Below are 17,202 nucleotides of genomic sequence, written 5' to 3' on the forward strand. Positions count from 1 at the left end.
GTTGGGGTTGATGGACATTTGGAGATATCTTCACCCTACCAGCAGGGACTTCACTTTTTTTTTCAAACCCACATAAATTTCATACGAGGATTGATCTTTTTCTGGTGCCCTTGATCCTTCTGGATTCCATTATGGGTTGTAAAATTGGGAACATAGCAATTTCTGATCACACGGCGATATATTTGGAGGTTAAGGCCAAGAGTGAGGGGTTAGGTTCACAGCATTGGCATTTGGATCCTTTTTTCCTCGAGGATTCCAAATTTGTGGAATACTTTTCAAGGGAGTTTCAGGAATTTTTGATTATCAACTCAGGCAAGGCCAGTAGTTGGTCTATATTATGGGAGACTGCTAAAGCCTTTGCCATGGGATTAGCTATTTCCCATTTGGCTAGCTGGAAACAACAGAAGTAGGAACAGCAGCATCTACTTGGGACACAGCTGAAAGCTGCTGAGGCAGCACATTTTGTGAGGCCTTTGGTAACCAAGCTACAGCAGATCACGGCCTTTCAGGCTGCCCTGAATTCAGTACCTACACAAACCACAAAGAAAGAACTTGCTTTGCTAGACAAAGTCTGTTTCAATATTGGATAGGCCAGGGAAGTATTTAGCGTGCTCCCCAATCCATTACTGCAATCCGAGACAGCAGCGGAGTCTTTACATATGATGCCAAAAGGATTAATGAGGCTTTTTGGAGTTTCTACTCTGAATTCAATCGGTCCTGAAGGTTGCGAGATAGGAGGGACGAGATGGAAACCATTTTTAAGAGCTTGGACCTCCCGGGAGTAAACTTGGAACAGGCTTCTCCTTAATGTCCCCTTGACAGTTAAAGAAATACAGGAGGCAGTTAGACAACTTCAGAGTGGGAAAGCACCTGGCCCTGATGGTCTCCTGGGTGAGTTTTATAAGGAGTTTATAGGGATTCTGTCAGGGCTGATGCTGGAAATGCACAGTCACTCCTATATGCATGAATGCCCACCACCATCTTTGAAAGAAGCTAATATTTTGTTCATTCTTAAGAAGGGGAAGGTTCCTGAGGATTGTGCTTCATATAGACCCATCTCTCTATTGTCTTAAGATTTTGGCTCTGAGATTGGAGGTTTTCCCCCATATTGTCAAAGAGGACCAGATAGGTTTTATAAGGGGCTGTAAATGCTGATAGAGCCACTGGCAGAGGCCATTCGTTAGAACGTCCACATAACTACACTGGAAGTGGGATCGAGGGTACACATGATTACACTATATGCGGATGACTTCCTTCTGATCTTATCGGACCCGATGATCTTTGTACCCCATCTGATACAATGTATTAATTCAATTGGGGCTCTTTCAGGATATAAGGTCAACTTTGCAAAGTCTGAGGCTATGCCTTTGTGGGATCTTACAGAAGCGCCAGAGGTCGAAGGTGGCCCGAGGTTCCCCTTTAAGTGGGTTTCCGATATTTGGGTATTTTTATTTCTCCCATGTTTGATCAGTTATTTCGGACTAACTTTGTTCACCTGCTTGACAATATTAGGCGGGATCTAGAGAGATGAGAGGCTCTTCCAATTTCGGGGTTGGGCCGAATAGCCCTTATTAAGATGAATGTTCTTCCTCGTTTGCTTTATTCCATGCGTATACTCCCTATAATGTTTCCCAGGTCAATGCTGCGGAAGCTTATGGGTTGGTTTAGTTCTTCCGTTTGGCATTGTGGGTGACCCCTCATCAAACTTATTAAATTGCAGTTGACTCAAGGAGGGGGAAGGAGTTAATTTACCAGACATCAGGAGGTATCAACTGAGTTCCCCGCTGTCCTTTGTGTGCGATTGGGCAGTTAACAATCCAGGCTCAATATGGCTGGATATCAGTGCCTCCCAGACAAAGTGCCGTCTTATTAACCTGTTGTTCATGGATAAGATGAGGACAGTTACGGACCACTGCCAGAACTTTTTTATTATTTTTATTATTATGGTCAAGGTATGGAGGGCAATGCATCAGAGTGACTGTTGCTTATCCAAGACTTCACCACTCACCCCCATAGTTGGTATGCCAGGGTTCCGACCAGGGATGATAGACTCAGGGTTCAAACTATGGGCAGCGAGAGGAGTTTCTAGTTTGGGAGACTTGTTTGAGGGGACGCTATGATGTCTTCGAGCAATTGAGCCCCAAATATGGGCTGCCCAGCAGAGATCTTTTCCTTTTTTTTCTCAGGTTAGGGATTTCATCCAGACGAAGACTACACTTCTCACTAAGCCCTCTGAGCTCGATGTAGAGAGGTTGTTGCTACGTGCCACAAGCACCCTTTCAGTTAGCGCCCTCTATCACCTGCTGGGTGGTAGGGTCTGGCAAGGTATTAACCGGCTATGTGAAGTCTGGGAGCAAGAGTTAGGAGTGGAGATCTCTTCTGAAACATGGGAGGACATATGGGAGAACATGTGAAAGATCTCAATCTGTAATAGGACATATGCTATGCAGTTACAAGCTCTACACAGGGTTCATATGGCACCGGACTGTCTGGTGAAGTTTTAAAAAAGAGGCATCTCCAATGTGCCCCAAATGTAGAATAAGTGTAGGTGCTCTTACCCATTGCTTCTGGACATGCCACAGGCTCCCTGCTTATTGGAGCGCTACAGCGGCAGAGATAGGTAGGGTATTGAGGATCGAAGTTAAAGTAGACCCAGCATCTCTCCTCCTAGGTCGACCAAATTTATCATCTTCAGATGGGCATGAGAAGAAACTATTCAAATTCTTTCTTACTGTGTACAGAAGAATATTCTGATGAATTGGGTGTCTGAGAACCCGCCGAGCTTGCTAGGATGGAGCACATTCTCTTGGATTTTTTTCATGAATATAGTGCACCACACAACAGATCTTTTTATAAGACATGGCAGTCCTTTTTGAGTTATTTGGATACAGATTTGTCTGCTACCTTAACTAGGGTGTTCGTTTAACCACAATGGTTAGGTTTGCTGAGCCCTGGAAGGGGTGACTCCTGAGTGAATACGGGTGTATATACAACGCTCCTGTTTTTTGTTTTGGAGCCTTTACACCAAGCATTGTTATTCTGTGTTCTTATGTGTTCTTTTGTTTTTTTTCTTCAGTCACTTATTTATTGGTGTTGTTTTGCAGTGTTTGATTTTGTTTTGTTTTATAGGGTAGGTTAGTAGTTAGTTATATTGTAATTTGCATTTTTATTATACTTTTTTAATAACTTAATTTTTCATTTTACAAAAATATATTGTTTGCTAATAAGTATACTTACAAAAAAAAAGTCACATCTGAAATCAGGAATTGCATAGTGATATAGTAGTGGTTATTTTACTGAAGTAATAATCTAGAATCATAGGATTTGAATTTGCATTCCCTTAATTATTGATCTGTCAGCTAGATTGAGAATTTGAATTTAGTTTTTAAAATTCTTAAATGATACAATAAGTCTCAGTAAAAATGTCATAAAGCTGGCGATTAAGACAAAATCTTATCTGGTTCCCTAATGTCCTGTTTGATGGGCGGCACGGTGGCACAGTGGTTAGCACTGTTACCTCACAGCGCCAGAGACCCGGGTTCAATTCCTGCCTCAGGCGACTGACTGTGTGGAGTTTGCACATTTCCTCCGGATGCTCCGGTTTCCTCCCACAGTCCAAAGATGTGCAGGTCAGGTGAATTGGCCATGCTAAATTGCCCGTAGTGTTAGGTAAGGGGTAAATGTAGGGGTATGGGTGGCTTGCGCTTCGGCAGGGCGGTGTGGACTTGTTGGGCCGAAGGGCCTGTTTCCACACTGTAAGTAATCTAATCTAAAACTGCTACCTTTACCTTGTGTACCTTTTGTCTGACTCCAGGCTCTGAAGTGGCTTAGTAAGTAAAACTAACAGACCTTTCAGGGAAACTATAAATGATCAATAAATGCAGACCACACCATCAATGCTGACATCCTTAGTGTGAAAATAAAATAAAATTCTGAAATTTCATCAGGTTCATAGTTCCTTGAAAATGGAGTCTCAGGTAGATAGGATAGTGAAGAAGGCATTTAGTATGTTTTCCTTTATTGGTCAGAGTATTGAGTTGGGACAGCATTTTGCCACTGTATAGGACATTGGTTTGGCCATGGTTGGAATATTGTGTGCAATTCTGGTCTCTGTCCTATAGGAAGGATGTTGTGAAACTTGAAAGGGTTCAGAAAATATTTACAAGAATGTTGCCAGAATTGGAAGACTTGAGCTATAGGGAGAGGCTGAATAGGCTGAGACTGTTTTCTTTGGAGCGTTAGAGGCTGAGGGCTGACCTTATAGAGGTTTCTAAAATCATGAGGGGTATGGATAGGGTAAATAGACAAGGTATTTTCCCTGGGCGGGGGACTCCAGAACCAGAGGGCATAGATTTAAGGTGAGAGCGGGAAAAAAGGGACAACTTTTTCACGCAAAGATTGGTGCACGTGTGGAATGAGCAGCCAGAGGAAGTGGTGGAGGCTGGTACAATTGCAACATTCAAAGACATCTGGATGGGTATATGAATAGGAAGGGTTGAGGGGGATATGGAACAAGTGCTGGCAAATGGAACTAGGTTAGGTTAGGATATCTGGTTGGCATGGATGAGTTAGGCCAAAGGGTCTGTTTCGTGCTGTCCTTCTCTGACTCTATAGTGGATGTTTGAGTTAGTGAAGCAGATAAATCTCGTGCTCAAACCAGAGATACAATCTTCTGTTGAAGGTTGATCTGCAGTCATGAGCTGAGATATGCCACATCCAATTTGTCAACTTATAATAGCCTTTGCAAGTAATAGATAATACAGTAAGAGAGCTTACCACTTTGCTGTTATTCCATTTGACCTTATTGGAATGAACAAGTTAGATGTCAACTAACAGTAAGGTTGCATTGTCGAGAACCCAAGGCAATTTATGTTTTGTGCAATTCTTTCTTTTCCATTGAAGTGTTGCAGATGGCATCTTGCTCTCCACGGGCAACTGTTTATGGGATTTGAGTAGGATAGCAGCAGAATTTTAGATTTCATCCATTCTGTGAAAAGAACTTGATGATCCATTTTTATGGTTAATGTACAGGAACATTGGAGAAAGTGAGGAAGTGGGACAGTACAGCAAGCGACCAAGTTAATCAGTGGTAAATGGAGAACTGATATTAGGAAATTTTACTTTACAAAATTTTTTATTGGAAATGGGCTTAGTTTACAGTAGTTGAGGTCATAGCATTGGATTGGTTCATGGATATGATGGGCCATATTGTCTCCTTCTGCACTATAAAAATTTGTGACACACAAAACAAGAACTTGCATTTATATAGTGCCTTTTACAACTTCACACTGTCATATAGTGCTTTACTGCCAATTAATTAATGTTATAATGAAACACGCTGGGCCAGTGGGCTGAGGAATGGCAGATGGAGTTTAATTTAGATAAATGCAACAAAATGTTGCATTTTGTTAAGGCAAACCATGGCAGGATTTATACACTTAATGGTGTTTGCCATGGAGAGTTTGCCAAACAGAGATCTTGGGGTGCAGGTGCATAGTTCGTGAATGTGGAATCGCAGATTGACAGGGTGGTGAAGAAGGTGTTTGGTCATGCATTGGCCATGCATTGAGTACAAGAGTTGGGTTGTTATGTTGTGGCTGTCCAGAACATTGGTGAGGCCACTTTTAGTATACTGTGCTCGGTTCTGGTCTGCCTGCTATAGGAAGGATGTTGTGAAACTTGAAAGAGTTCAGGAAAGATTTACAAGGATGTTGCCAGGATTGGGTATTGAACTATGGGGAGAGGCTGAATAGGGGCCTTTTTCTTTGGAGTGTCGGAGGCTGAGGAGTGGCCTTGGAAGTTCATAAAAATCATGAGAGGTATGGATAGGGTGAATAGCAAAGGTCTCTTTCCCATGGAAGGGGAGTCCAAAACTAGAGGGCATAGGTTTAAGATGAGGGGGGAGCAATTTAAAAGGGACCTGAGGGGCAACCTTTTCACACAGAGGGTGGTATGTGTATGGAATGAGCTGCCAGAGGAAGTGGTGGAGGCTGGTACAATTATGTAATTTTAAAGGCACCTGGATGGGTATCTGAATAGGAAAGGTTTAGAGGGGCATGGGCCAAATGGGACTAGATATATTTAGCATAAGTGGTCAGCATGGATGAATTCTGTGCACGGTCCGTTTCAGGGGTGTATAACTATTTCTCTAATTTATGTACAGCAAGGTACCAAATACAGCAAATAGTTTGATGTTGGGAGATTTGTAGTCTCTCTGTGAATAAACTGCAACTGGTTTGAATAGCATTCCTCTTTTTATTTGTTTTATCTTGTAAGCTTGTGAAGGGCCTTTTATAAACCCAGAAGAAAATTACCCTGACCTTCCAGTTGTTTGCCACTTCAACATGCCACTGTGTTCCCATGCCAACATTGCTGTCTCAGGCTTGCAGTAATGCTCCAGTGAGGCTCAATGCAAGGTGGAGATACAACACCTCATCTTCTGCCGAGGTACCTTACAGCATTCAGGACTCCTCATGGAGTTTAACAGTTTCAGAATGTGAGCATCTTCCTTTGTTTGTTACCTTTCCCTTGCGCTCTGGGTCCTGTCTTGCAAGGGTTGCTCCCAGCATAGCCAATCCATTTTCAACCATTGACACTTCTCATCAGCAGTTCACCTAGTATTTATCTGTCTCCTACCTCATCATCAGCAATCTCTGTTTCCTTATCCCTCTCCTCTCTTTTTCTCTCTCACTTTGAGCCTCATCTCTGTGTCTCTTCCCCCTCCATCAGCATAATATCACCTTCGTCAAGCTATTTTCTGTTCTGATATTAACTGTTTTTCTATTTACAAATGCTGCTAGATCTGCTGAATTTCTTCAGCACTTTCTGCTTTTAAGAAAATTCTATTGTGAATACTGTAGTATGCCATTGCTGTAGTGCTGGAACATGCCACTGAGGTGCTGAATTGTAGTTATTTATTGATGTAGTTAAAGGCTTCTGGCAATAGATGGCGCTGTGATCTCTTATATGGCACTATCCAAGTGGGTAGGAGGGGTTGGTGATGATTAGCCACTGCCAGTTCTCCTCCAGCGTTTCTCCACTGGGGTCGTTTGACCTCTGGAGACTACTCACCACCGGAAATATATATATGTACTGATTGTTTTCCCTCCCGCCTGTTCTTTCATACTTCTCAGTCCCCTTTATTTATACAGCTACATACCTTTTTTTAAAATCGATATGTAGTAAAATAAATATCATTTATTGGTTTATATATAAAAATGAGTAACAAACTTTAACCAGAAAAAGGAAATATATTTTAAAAATCTTTATAATGGCAGTAAAATCTCATTAATATTAAACAATGAAATTTTAGTTCATTTGATAGTTATGTGCTATTTATTTATAAAGATAAAAGCCAAAGCAATTATCATTTTTGCTTGTAAAGCATAATCAGGATCGGTGTTGTATTGACTAGTTGCTCCAACTGCAGCAATATGTTCATGCATACTTTGTGCCAAATGAAAGAAACAGCCCCTAATTCTAACTTCAGGAAAACATTCTCTCATAGCACTGATAGCTGCCTGCTCAAAGTCACAATGGATATACAGTGGTCTGGGATTAGGTACCAAGGACTTCACCATTTCAAACATGCATACATATGTTGAACGCTGCTTATTTGGTAGAAGTATATACAATATTGGATGGTCAAGGAAGTAATCGTATAATCATATTTGGTAGGGAATCTTGGATACATCATTTAGCAGAATCGACGTGGTTTGTGGATGGTACATTCAACATAGCCCCTATTTTATTCTCTCAGGTATATTGTATTTTAGCAAAAAGACTTGATGGGGTTCATCCAATATTGTGTATACTTCTATTTGCAGTATTTGCCATGGCAAATCGTCTTCAGAGGCTAATGGGCAGTGGCTAAGCGTCTGCGGTGGTCAAAGGGCAGTGGCTAATTGACGGCAGCGAATCTGCTGTGGCGAATGGTCCCATCCTGGGTTAGGAAATGAGGGTAGTGGTGGAGGGCTGTTTTTCAGACTGGAGGCTTGTGACCAGCGATGTGCTACAAGGATAGGTGCTGGCTCCACTGCTTTTTGATTTGTATAAATGATTTGAATGTGAATATAAGAGGAATAGCTAGTGAGTTTGCACATGACCCCAAAATTGGTGGTATTGTGGACCAGGAGAAGGTTATTTCAGTACAACAGGCCTTTGATTGGATGGTCCAATAATTTTCCTGCTCCTCGGATGCTGCCTGACCTGCTGTGCTTTTCCAGCAACACTCTAATCTAAACTCTGGTCCAATGAGTGGCAGATGGACTATACTTTAGATAAATGTGAGGTGTTGCATTTTGTTAAGGCAAATCAGACTGGACTTGTACATTTAATGGTAGGGTCCTGGGGAGTGTTACTGAACAGAGACTTCAGGATGCAGATTCAAAGTTCCTTGAAGGTGGAGGTGAAAGTTGACAGGGTAGTGAAGGTGTTTGGTACACTTGCCTTAATTGGTCAATGCATTGAGTATAGGAATTGGGAGCTCATGTTGTGGCTGTACATGGCATTCCTTAGGCCACTTTTAGAATACTGTATTCAGTTCTGGTCTCTCTGTATGTTGTTAAACTTGAAAAGTTGCAGGAAAGATTTACAAGGATGTTGCTGGGCTTGGAGGATTTGAAATAATAGGGAGAGGCTGAATAGACTGGGGCTTTTTTATCTGGAGTTTCGGACATTGAGGGGTGTCTTCATAGAGATCTACAAAATCATGAGGGGCATGGATAGGGTAAATTGACAAGGTCATTTTCTCAGGGTTGGGAGTCTAAAACTTGAGGGTATAGGTTTAAGATGAGAGGGGAAAGATTTAAGAGGCCTGAGGGGCAACTTTTTCACGTGTGGATGGGAAACAAGCTGCCAGAGGAAGTTGTGGAGGCTGGTACAATTACAACATTTTAAAAGGCACCCGGATGTGTACATGAACAGGAAGGGTTTAGAGGGATATGGGCCAAATGCTGCAAATGGACTAGATTAATTTAGGATATCTGGTCAGCATGGACAAGTTGGACCAAAGGGTCTGTTTCTGTGTGCACAACTCGATAATTTTGTGGATAGTTGTGGTACTTTGATGTGTTAATCTGTTGTGGTGCCTTCTAGTGGCAGGAATTTGCATGCTAACTTTAACAGATTTCACAGAATTGGAGAATTCTAGATTTTGGAGGAACATTTTCTGATTTGGAACAAAAGCAACATTATGTGGGACAATATTTTGATTTTTTTTGTACTGTGCTATTTATGTAAAGGTAGATTGGAACACAATTTATATTTACATAGCACCTTTAGGATAATATAAACAATTGAACTTGCTTTGTAGAAACCTTTTCATCTGTTTGGACAGGTGGGAACTTTTAACAAGTGAGTTAAAGAATGTAAGACCATAAAAAGAAATAGGAACAAGAATAGACCATTTGGCTGCTTGAGCCTGCTGTACCATTCAGTAGAATAACAGCTGATCTGACATTCCTCACGTCTACTCTCCTGCCTTTTCCTGTAACCCTTGATTATCCTACTGATCAAGAATCTATCTCTCTCTAAGTCTTAAATATGCCCGAGGACTGTTGTCTCAGAACTCTGATAAAGAGTTCCAAAGACCCTCAATCTTTGGAAAGAGTTAGGGAATTCTCGGGAATTAGATGAAACTGACTGCCAACAGTGTGCAATTAAAATTGAACGTCAAAAGGTATGTTGCTGGAAAAGCACAACAGGTTAGGCAGCATCCGAGGAGCAGGAGAGTCGATGTTTCAAGCATAAGCTTTTCGTCAGAACAAAGAACTTCTGCTCGAAACGTCGATTCTCCTGCTTTTCTGATGCTGCCTGACCTGCTGTGCTTTTCCAGCACTACACTCTCGACTCTGATCTCCAGCATCTGCAGTCCTCACTTCCTCTAGAATTTAGAAGGTTATAGGCTGATCTGATCTAAACCTTCAAGATATTAACACCAATATTAAGGGCAAAAGGGTAACTTGAGAATAGGGCCTCTTAAAGATCAGCAAAGCCCCCTACATGTGGAACTACAGGAGATGGGTGAGATTGAAACAAGTGTTTTGCATCAATGTTTACTGTGGAGAAGGATGTGGAAGGTGTAGAACTTGGGGAAATAAATAGTGATATCTTGAGTAAAGTCCACATTACATAGGAGAAGGTGCTAGACATCTTAAAACGCATAATCGTGGATAAATCCCTGGGACCTGATCAAGTGTACCCTAGACCTCTGTGGGAAGCTAGGGAAGTGATTGCTGGATCCCTTGCAGAGATGTTTGTATCATTGATAGCTACAGGTGAGGTGCTGGAAGACTGGAGATGTCACTGTTTAAGAAAGGCAGTAATGAAAAGCCAGCGGACTATAGACCGGTGAACCTACATCGGTGGTGGGCATGTTGGAGGGAATCCTGAAGGACAAGATTTAAATGTATTTGGAAAGGCAAGGACTGATACGAGATAGTCAACATGGCTTTATGTGTGGGAAATATGTCTCACTAACTTAATTGAGTTTTCTTGAAGTAATGAAGAGGATTGATGAGGACAGAACAGTAGATGTAATCTAGATGGAATTCAGAAAGGCATTCAACAAGGTTCCTTATGGTAGACTGATTAGCAAGGCTAGATCACATGGAATACTGGGAAAACTAGCTATTTGGATACAGAACTGGCTCAAAGGTAGAAGACAGGGTGGTGGTGGAGTGTTGCTTTTCAGACTGGAGGCCTGTGACCAGCAGTGTGCCACAAGGATCAGTGTTGGATCCACTGCTTTTTGTCATTTATATAAATGATTTGATGTGAACTTAGGAAGTATAGTTAGTAAGTTTGCAGATGACACCAAAATTGAGGTGTTTTGGACAATGAAGAAAGTTACTTCAGAGTACAATGGGATCAGATGGGCCAATGGGCTGAGGAGTAGCAGTTGGAATTTAATTTAGATAAATATGAGGTGCTGCATTTTGGAAAGGCAAATCAGAGCCAGACTTAAACACTTACTGGTAAGGTCTTGGAGAATGTTGCTGAACAAAGAGACCTTGGAGTGCAAGTTCATAGTTTCTTTACACTGGAGTCACAAATAGATAGGATAATGAAGAGGGCGTTTGGTATGCTTGCCTTCATTGGTCAGTGCATTGAGTTTCGGAGTTGGGAGGTCATGTTGTGGCTGTAGAGGACATTGACTTGGCCACTCTTGGAGTCTTAGAGTCATAGAGATGTACAGCATAGAAACAGACCCTTCGGTCCAACTCGTCCATGCTGACCAGATATCCCCAACCTAATCTAGTCCCATTTGCCAGCACCCGGCCCATATCTCTCCAAACTCTTCCTATTCATATACCCATCCTGATGCCTTTTAAATGTTGTAATTGTACCAGCCTCCACCACTTCCTCTGGCAGCTCATTCCATACATATACCACCCTCTGCATGAAAAAGCTGCCCCTTAGGTCTCTCTCTTATCTTTTTCACCTCTTACCCTAAACCTATGCCCTCTAGTTCTGGACTCCCCGACCCCAGGGAAAATACTTTGTCTATTTATCCTATCCATACCCCTCCTGATTTTTTTAAATCTCTATAAGGTCACCCAAGAGCTTCCAATGCTCCAGGGAAAACAGACCTAGCCTATTTAACCTCTCCCTATAGCTCAAATCCTCCAACCCTGGCAACATCCTTGTAAATCTTTTCTGAACCTTTCAAGTTTCACAACATCCTTTCAATCGGAAGGAGACCAGAATTGTACACAATATTCCAAAAGTGGCCTCACCAATGTCCTGTACAGCTGTAACATGACCTCCCAACTCCTGTACTCAATACTCTGACCAATAAAGGAAAGCATACCAAACGCCGCCTTCACTATCCTATCTACCTGCAACTCTACTTTCAAGGAGCTATGAACCTGCACTCCAAGATCTCTGTTCAGCAACACTCCCTAGGACCTTACCATTTAAGTGTATAATTCCTGCTAAGATTTCCCTTCCCAAAATGCAGCATCTCCCATTTATCTAAATTAAACTCCATCTGCCACTCCTCAGCACATTAACCAATCTGATCAAGATCCCGTTGTAATCTGAGGTAGCCTTCTTTGCCATCCACTACACCTCCAATTTTGGTGTCATCAGCAAACTTGCTAACTGTATCTCGTATGCTCACATCCAAATCATTTATATAAATGATGAAAAGTAGTGGACCCAGCACCAATCCTTGTGGCACTCCACTGGTCACAGGCCTCCAGTCTGAAAAACAACCCTCCATCACCACCCTCTGTCTTCTACCTTTGAGCTAGTTCTGTATTCAAATGGCTAGTTGCATGCAGTTCTGGTCTCCCTCCTATAGGAAGGACATTGTGAAAACTGAAAAGGTTCAGAAAAGATTTACAAGGATTTTGCCAGGATTGGAAGGTTTGAGGTGTAAGGAGTGGCTAAATAGGCTATTTTCCCTGGAGCGTTGGAGGCTGAAGGATAAGCTTATAGAGGCTTAGAAAGTCATGAGGGGCATAAATAAATAGGCAAGGTCTTTTCCCCAGAGTGGGCGAGTCCAGAATTAGAGGGCATAGGTTTAAGGTAAAGATATAAAAGGAACCTAAGGGGCAACATTTTCACGGAGTGGTGTGTGTATGGAATGAGCTGTCAGAGGAAGTGGTGAAGGGTGGTAGAATTACAACATTTAAAATGCATCTGGATGGTTATATATGAATAGGAAGGGTGTAGAGGGATATGGGCCAAATGCTGATAAATGGGACTAGATTTATATAGGATATCTGTAGGCATGGACAAGTTGGACCAAAGGGTCTGCTTCCATGCTGCATATCTCTGACTCTATGACTGTAAAGGGCAGGGTAGATAAGAAACTATTTCCACTAATTGGACATTCTAGAGTTGGGGGCATAATCTGAGAATTGGAGCCAGACCATTAAAGAGAGATGTTTGGAAGCTCTTTGACACACAAAAGGTGGTTACATTTGGAACTCTTTTCCACAAGGGCAGTTGATGCAGGATCTGTTGTTAATTTTAAATCTGAGCCAGTTTTTTTTTTTAATGAAGCAAAAGTATTCAGAGATGTAGGTCCAAGGCAGATACATGGAGTTAGACCACAAATCAGCCATGATCTCACTGAATGGTGGTAGCAGTTCAAAGGGGCAAATAGTTTACTCTTGATCCAATGATCCAATGTGAAATGTTGCTTGAAATAAAGTTTCACTTTGTCTCAATTCCACTCACTATGTTCCCTTCTTCAAGAATCTGTGTGCCCATTGTATTAATGATAAAATAATGCACTGGTCAACTCAGAAATGCCACAATATCACTATCAGTGGGATTCCTGATAAGGAGTCAAGGTTGAAACCATCACTTGGAATCCCATTATACACTCATATGCCTAGTTTAGCAACTAACTTATGTTGTATGTCTGAAATATTTTGTCTGGTGTTTTGTTACCTTTACACTGAAGCATTCGATGTATGCTGCGTTTTATCTCAACCCTCCAGCTCCACATTGCAACAGAGAATATGGTTCACAAGTACATCTTTAGTTACAAATTCTTGAGGATGCCGCAAATAGACTGAGTAAATTAGCTGTGAAGAGTAAACAAATTGCATTTCAGATCCTTAGGATCTGGGTTAATTCAACAGCCGAATGAGGTGGTTCCTGGTCTCTTTTCCCATGTATGGTGTATTTACTCATGAAGTTATAATCTAATCCCTGCATGTCCTCGCCCTACCCCAACTTTTGTAATGTTGAACAACCTTTGCCCTCCACAGCATGCTGTTTTAACTTATCTATTGTTGGTGGCCATACCTTGAGCTGCGTGGATTTTGAGCTCCAGATTTCCCTCCATACAGTTTGCTGCCTCTCTTCAATTGAAGGCCATCTGAAACCTGCATCTGAATAAAGCTTTAGTTATCTTAGTATCTCATTTGTGACCTGGTGTCAGGCTTGTCCTCGTGAAGTCAGTGTACAAGTTATTTCTGAGAGTGAGATCTGCAGTAAGTTATTGGATTTGTTTATAACTTGTGCTAATGATTTTAAAATACTTTGTTTTATTTCTGTATGAAACCAAATTCCTGGTGACAGCATGATGACTCATGGCTGCATGTGGTCTGTGTGCTGCGGTTGGATATCTGCCCTTCCACTCTTTTGATTTGTGTATGTGTGTATATATAGCTATGGGGAACTCTTGATTAGGTTTTCTGTACATGAGATCTACCAAGTTTGTTGCCAGGGAAAAGATCTGAATGAGTTCAAAACCCATTTAAAAAAGGGGTAAATAATGCAAGTTTGATCTGGATGCCAATTATCTTGTGCCTGTCCTGCATTCTGTGAAAGTCTCGACTGCCATGGGCTGTATTCAAGCAATGAGTCATCACCATTCAGTCCCTTGTACAAGAAATCCTAGCCAATATGATTGTGGAGGTAGACCATAGCTGACAAGCCTGATCCTCTCCTCATCCATTGTCCCCAGGGTGTGAGATAGTAATCAGATCTAGTAACTACTCTTCATGGCTGACAGGTGCTCAGACATGTTATATCTCCCTTCCCACCAAATTTTATCCTGATTTAGCACAGAACAGGAATTCAAACCTAAATAATCTTTTTGTGCAAGGATCAGAACTGCAGCACTTTAGAGCTATTGTTTCATAATGAAATAAATTTACAAAATGGTCTATTGTTGGTCCAGATGTTCTGCTTTCTGTTGACTGGGATCTAACTATTGCCCCTCATTTTGCACTCTGTATTTCTCCCTTGGCTGCAGGTCTGATGCTATTTTGCAGATTATAATTTTCTGCTCCCTGACAGGAAAGTACCAAGTGTGCATTTTCCTAACTCTGCCACTGAGCTGAATTTCACGGAATACAGGAGGACCTTTGCTAAAGAGTAAAGTCTTTTATCGGTGTTTTAAAATTTCATGCCAATGGTTCAATGTTTCACTGCTGAGACTGAAATCTATAGTGTTCACAGTTAGATTGTAAACTAATTATTGTGAACATCCTCAGTAGACATTCAGACCATCAAGAGTGTGAAGAAGGTATTCTCCAGGATGATGCCAGGTGCGGATTTAGGAAATTATAGTAATGAGGAGAGGTATGAAAGACTGGGGTTATTTCCACTGGAATAATGAAGGCTAAAAAGTGATTTAATACATTTAGAATTCTGATTTTGATAGGGGGAGTGGGATTATTTCATTAAACAAAGTAGTACAGATGTTGCAAATCTGAAACAAAAACAGAACAAACTGGAGAAATTCAGCAGGTCTGGCAACATCTGTGGAGAGAAAGAAGGGTCACTAGACTCAAAATGTTGACGGTGCTTTTTCTCCACAGATTTCTAGCTCCCATTCAACTCCCATGTTTTGAATGTAATCTGGCTAAAAATACTGATGGAATGCTATACTGGAGATGTCTTTTGGAATTAACTTTTGAATCAAGGCCGTACCTTCTGTACTAATAGATTTTAAAGGATCTTGTGATACTGTTCAAATTCTTCAGGTCTTGAGCAAAGAAGTTGGAGAGGAAGGTTGAATCGATACAAGTTTGTACAATGACTTGTGATACAATAACTGAGCTGTTTGTGCTTGCACTGACAGTGTTTGTTCCTCCTACACTGGCCAGGTCACCGTCAACCAGGGCAACGTGGAGCCTCTGGCCCAGGGCGCTGACCTCTTCCAGTTCCCCTCGGTCAAGGAGGTGTGCTGCGAGGAGGTGTCCTGGAGGTGTGCTGCAAGGAGGTGTCCTGGAGCGGCAGCTGGACATGGCCAACTGCCTGGAGATCCAGGAGTTCGCCAAGGCCTACACCTGCCACAGTATGGCTGAGAATGCTGAGCGCTTCATCCTGCGCCACATTGTCAGACAATGTTTAAAAAGTTTTGCATTTATCTATTTCCCACCTGCAGTCCCTCCCAAAGTGCTTTGCATGCAATAAAGCTACTGTTATAATGTGCAGAAAGTTCCCATGAACAGCAGTCGTAGTGACCAGGTTTCTTCTTGTTTATAATGTTAGTTGACTTATTAAATATAGGCGAAGATGCTTTTGTCCTATTGCAGATGCAACTGTATTCAAGCAATGAGTCACCACTATTCAGTCCCTTGCACAAGGAATCCTAGCCGATATGATTATGGATGTAGACCGTAGCTTACGAGCCTGATCCTCTCTTCATCCATTGTCCCCAAGGATGCAAGATAGTCATCAGATCCAGTAACTACTCTTCATGGCCATCAGTTGTTCAGAAAGTTATATCTCCCATCCCATCAAATGTTATCCTTATTTGGCACAGAATAGGAATCCAAACCTAAATAATCTTTGTGAAGGTCATTGGCTGGGCCAGCATTATGTTGCCCATTTCTAATTGCCCTCAAAAGGTGGATGAGCTGCCAACTTGAACTACTGTAGTCCATCGTGTGGGTATACCATGTTGCTGTTGGGAAGAGCATTCCCGGATTTTGACTCACTGATAGTTTCGAGACAGGTCAGTGAGTGGGTTGCAGGGGAACTTGAAGGTTTTGGAGTTACCATGTTTCTGTTGCCCATGTCATTCTTGATGGTAAAAGTTGTGGGTTTGGAAGCTGCTGCCTATGGAGACTGAGTGAGTTACTGCAGTGCATCTTGCGTTTGTACTGCAGCTACTGTGAATTCATGGTGGACGGAATGTTAAAAAGTAGATTGCTTTGTTGCATTGTTTCTTGTATTGTTGCAGCTGAATTCATACTGTCAAGTGGAGAGTATTCCACTACTCTCCTGACTTGTGTCTTTTGACACTGAACAGGCTTTGGAGACTCAGGATGTGAATTACTTGCTGCAGAATTCCCAGCTTCTGCTTTGCTTTTGGAGCCAAAGGGGTTTATTTCCCTTTTGTACTTTGAAACATCTTCTGGCACAGTTTCACACCCACCTGAGAGAGCAGATAAGACCTCAGGCTAACAGTATTGAACAATGTGCTTGAGTCTCTGGGGTGAGACTGGAATCCAGAGTGTGATGACAAGAGTGTGATATAGGGGAAAGTGAGGACTGCAGATCAGAGACCAGAATGTGGTGCTGGAAAAGCGCAGCCGGTCAGGCAGCATCCAAGGAGCAGGAGAATCAGGCCTGATGAAGGGCTTGTGCCCGAAACGTTATTCTCCAGCTCCTCGGATGCTGCCTGCCCCGGTTGTGCTTTTCCAACCCCACACACTCAACAAGAGTGTGACATAAAGTGAGGGCTGCAAATGTTGGAGATCAAAGTCAAGATTAGTGTGTTTT

At 42.0% G+C, this 17,202-nt stretch overlaps 1 protein-coding gene across 2 annotated transcripts in view; it reads left to right on the top strand.

Annotated features, from left to right (window-relative positions):
- The window catches only part of klhl21 (kelch-like family member 21), a 43,260-nt gene that overhangs the window by 11,551 nt on the left and 14,507 nt on the right, over positions 1 to 17,202 (top strand). The gene's annotated exons all lie outside the window — the stretch shown is intronic.

Source organism: Chiloscyllium plagiosum, unplaced genomic scaffold (genome assembly GCF_037043375.1).
Source record: "Chiloscyllium plagiosum isolate Xiang-an unplaced genomic scaffold, Cpla_swu_hap1 HiC_scaffold_37, whole genome shotgun sequence".
In the NCBI taxonomy this organism is placed as follows: domain Eukaryota; kingdom Metazoa; phylum Chordata; class Chondrichthyes; order Orectolobiformes; family Hemiscylliidae; genus Chiloscyllium; species Chiloscyllium plagiosum.